This window comes from Atta colombica, unplaced genomic scaffold (assembly GCF_001594045.1).
Source record: "Atta colombica isolate Treedump-2 unplaced genomic scaffold, Acol1.0 scaffold224, whole genome shotgun sequence".
NCBI classification, from domain to species: Eukaryota; Metazoa; Arthropoda; class Insecta; order Hymenoptera; family Formicidae; genus Atta; species Atta colombica.
The window spans coordinates 1,194,332-1,198,634 of NW_017259321.1; the positions used below are offsets into that span (position 1 = coordinate 1,194,332).

Sequence of the window (4,303 nt, forward strand, 5' to 3'; positions counted from 1 at the left end):
AAGAAATATTATTATTATCATCGCCTTAAAAGATCGAATATCGCATTGTTACTCAAGTGTGTTTAATTTCGGTCGATTCTCACTTAACATTGTTCATATTTTTCAATATAAATATTTCACAAAGAATCAATTAATTTGATTTTAAATAATTGGAAAAGATCGAATGATAAAGTTAGCGTGACTTCGTTTTGCGAGAAAATCGCGTTTTATCTTAGAGTAGTCAATAAGATTTCACGTATAGTCATCTTTATCTTTTTTTCATTTGACGCGCTTTGTTTATCAGCTACGTGGCGTATTATCAGCCACCAGTAATATCGAACCAATAATGAAGCACGGGCACCTTCGTCAGTTGCCGAAGCGCGGCCTTATCGTCGCGTGTCATATCGTTCCACTTCATCGGTTACCCGGGAAAAACGGAGTTAAGAGGAAAACTAATAAGGAGGACGGGAGGAAAAATCATGAATTCTGCCGAGAATCGATCTTTTTCGTAATCGATCGCGATGTGCATGTAATGTAAATTGAATTACTACCAGTGGAATATTACGCGTGCAATTACACGTACGATAAGAAACCTTGGATCGGCTCAGTGTGTTCGTTATCTTGTGAAATTGGTCTCAGAGCTGTATCTTTAATAAGACTTGATTAGAGACAGCGAAATTTACTTTGGTTCAGTGCGGAAACGCGAGTGTACGACGTGAGCGCACCGCGATATTGCATCAGAATGTTCCGGGAGAAATCCTTATAATTCTTATAATTTTGCTCCATTAAAAACATCGATGAATCCTCGCGTAACGAAATGCTCGTCCATGCATACGCGTCGCATTGTTCTAATTAAAATTCCGACTAATTATACGCGTGGATCGGAGAGAATTATTGAAAGTATCAGTGATTGTGTACCTTAATTATACGGATTTTATGCAGGCTTAAACTGTCGGACCGTCAGAGATGTCCGCATTGATAATAAATATAAAATTAGCACACATGTCATTTTCCCGCACGACCCATCATAAAATAATGATATGATTGTCGTATAACAAAATCGCATGCATATAATATTGATAATAAATATATTGCATAAATATGACAAGTGCGCGTTGCGGAGTGATTTTAACGTTCCGGTGAAATTTCCGCGATCCGGAGAGAATCAGAATAAAAGTTTAACACATTAAGTTTAAACAAGGCAGCGGTATGTCATGTGTGTGTGTGTGTGTGTGTGTGTGTGTGTGTGTGTGTGTGTGTGTGTGTGTGTGCAATCGTAAATTGTTTAAAAATATTTTAAACATTTGATTCGGACAATGTGCGATGCACAGAAAAAAATATAAAATAATATACATATAATACTGATAATAAATACATTATACAAATTATATGTGACAATATGTGGCGCGTTGCGGAATAATTATTTATGAATGCGCTCTAAAATTCTAATAAATTTTATGAAATTAAAAGTCTACATGGAGACTGGTTCACTTATGTAAAATTTATTTTATTTTTCTATATAAATAAGCGATCGTCGTATAGCAACACTGTAAGCCATTTCTTACATTTTGTAAAGTAAATCTATAAATTATCATATATCTTAATTTATTTTATCGAGCTTTTGCTTTAACGAATATTTTTGCTTTAGTGCTGACAAAATTTACTTTACTATATGATAAAAAATACAAGTGCATAAAATCTTGAAAGTTATTCATTTATAATCTTGAATATGCTTGAGTATGCTTTATTTTATTGTAAAATAATAATCATTTTAATGAATTTATTATACTGAATCGTAATGTATATACCTTTTTTGTTACTTCCGATATTTTCAGACAAATAAAGTTGTCGTAAGTTCGGTAAAAATAATCAGAATATTTTTATTAGATAAAAATCTTTTGCAAGAGAACAAACTAGATAAAAATTATTCTATTTTTCTCCGTATGTAACAAAGTCTATATTAGTATTAAAAGTGATGTTTATATACTGATCGCCATTTATATTTCGAATTCTAAAGACTTTAACTGATAAATCAAGCAATATTAATATTGTAAGAGAGAAATCTCACGAGTTTGAATGGTATGCTTTGATGTGAATCTTTCCCGGCAAAGTTTCTTCGGCAAAGTTTCTTTGTCTCTCTCTCTCTCTCTCTCTCTCTCTCTCTCTCTCTCTCTCTCTCTTTCTCTCCTTTCCTCACGATAGGAAAAGTCGAATAATTAATAAAATCACGGTTATCCGTGCCCTTTTCGTGTTTATGCAGCCGTGCAAGCAGCCATAAAAATAGCACGACAAGAGAAAGAGAGAGAGAGAGAGAGAGAGAGAGAGAGAGAGAGAGAGAGAGAGAGAGAGAGAGAGAGAGACAAAGACTCGTTGCCATTACGAATCAAACGTAATAATACGCAACCGATCGAATATTCCACCTGTACGGGATGTTGTACAATTGTCGATAAACCGTAACCTTGACCGACTTAACAATCCGATCGATTCCGCGACGAAAGAGAAACTTTAATTGACGGAATTATATTGGTGAAACGCGCAGATCTCAACTTACTTGTTGTGACCATTTGTGATGAGTTAGTATCGATAATTATCGAGGTCAAGTAATCGAATGTCGCAAAATGATATCATTTATTAATTATTACTATAGTTAGTAATTAATTATTATAGAATTCAGAGTAAAATAAATTTTAGTTAGAATTTTATGTGACGTGTAATATGACGAAAACATTTGAAAAATCAGAAACAAATATATATTTAAAATATATAGTTCCGAAATTCGCACTCAAAATACTATATTTATACTGGAAAAAGAATCTGATTACTTTAATTGGAATTCTGATTGAAAATGGATTAATCAAAATTTTATGGTTGATTCTATTATGATTGTAGTTGAAATAATCAGAATTCTGTTTAATATGATTAGAATATTATCTTCTGATTTATTTATTCTCAACTAGAAATTGTTCTCAAAAATTTTTCTTGAATTAAATAAAAAGCTATTTGTAAATTTTTATTTTAAATAGACTTTTTAAAATATATGCATATAATTACAGACGATTTTAAATGGTCACCTGCGAATATTAGTGAACGCATGGCATTAAAATGTTTACTAATTACCGCACGCGCAACTCAGGACAGGTGACCACATAAACATAATTGGCCATATTTAAACTCATATTAAAATTACTGCTTAAAATAAATTTAAATAATTAAAATAAATAATTTTTTTATTAAATTTCTCGGAAACTATTTTGCTATAGTATTTTGAATTGTGAATTTCAAGATATCCTGTATAATAAGTACGTACATAAGCAAAATATACTTTTTAAAATATTATTGAAAAGTTTTGTTTTCAAATAATCATTCTAATAACCAGTAATTTAAATAGTTACATCTAATTATTCACTTTATTTTTAAAGCGATGAAATTTTCAATTTTCATGACAATTTAGATTAAAAAGAATATTCATTGTAGAAAAAAAACATGCTATACGTTTGCTAGCCAAATGATTTTTTAAATTGAACCTTTTTATCGCATATGTATTATTGTACGGATCCAGTATGTGTTAAATTGTAGTCTGTTTCGGCGGTTTATCTCCAATTCTGAAATAATGCTCGTCAAAATTTTGCTGCGTAGGCTTGCACTTTTACACGAGAGTCCACAAGAAAGAGTTTGAACGTCACGTTCGATCAATTAAAATTACATTTTGCGTTCGTTTTTTAACTCATAAGTTGAATCGATCGTAAACCATATCTACTAATAATTCAATTTAAAAATTGCATTTTTTACTATCTGTACATTTAGTGTATCCATCTAATCTTATAGATTTGGCGCAATAATAGAAAAAATCGTTATGTAACACATAACGTATAATTTCACGATACATGTGACAATCGCGTGATAACATATTATCTCTACTGATTCTTGGAAAATATATATTCCCTGTAATAATATACTTATTGTTGTAGAGAACACAGCTTAGACAGATGTTTGCGACAAACAGAAAGAAAAATATCTAAATATATTTATCAATTTATTCTAGTAATTATGATTATAATGCGTTTACAATTGCTAAATTTTTTTACTTGGAAACAAAAAATAAGTTATGTCTTTAAGAAAACAGGAAATGTAAGAGATAAAAATGAATGTGACATTGAACTTATCTTTGATGGTATTTCAAATCCGTTTTAGAGATTTATTATGGACGTTAGAAAGGATAAAATTCTAATTAGAATTTTATGTGATATACTACAATATAATAAGAGAAACATTTAAAAAATCAGAAATACATGTGTGTATATATATATATATATACATATATATA

General features: G+C 30.4%; 1 protein-coding gene across 2 annotated transcripts in view; it reads left to right on the plus strand.

Moving 5' to 3' along the window:
- The first annotated feature begins 368 nt into the window (after window positions 1-368).
- Window positions 369-4,303, plus strand: part of LOC108688039 (pleckstrin homology domain-containing family G member 5-like) — a 110,918-nt gene continuing 106,983 nt past the window's right edge. For both annotated transcript variants that reach the window (XM_018194117.1, XM_018194118.1), the window contains exon 1: window positions 369-1,186. The gene's annotated coding sequence lies outside the window, so the exon portion shown is untranslated. The remainder of the gene's footprint in view (window positions 1,187-4,303) is intronic.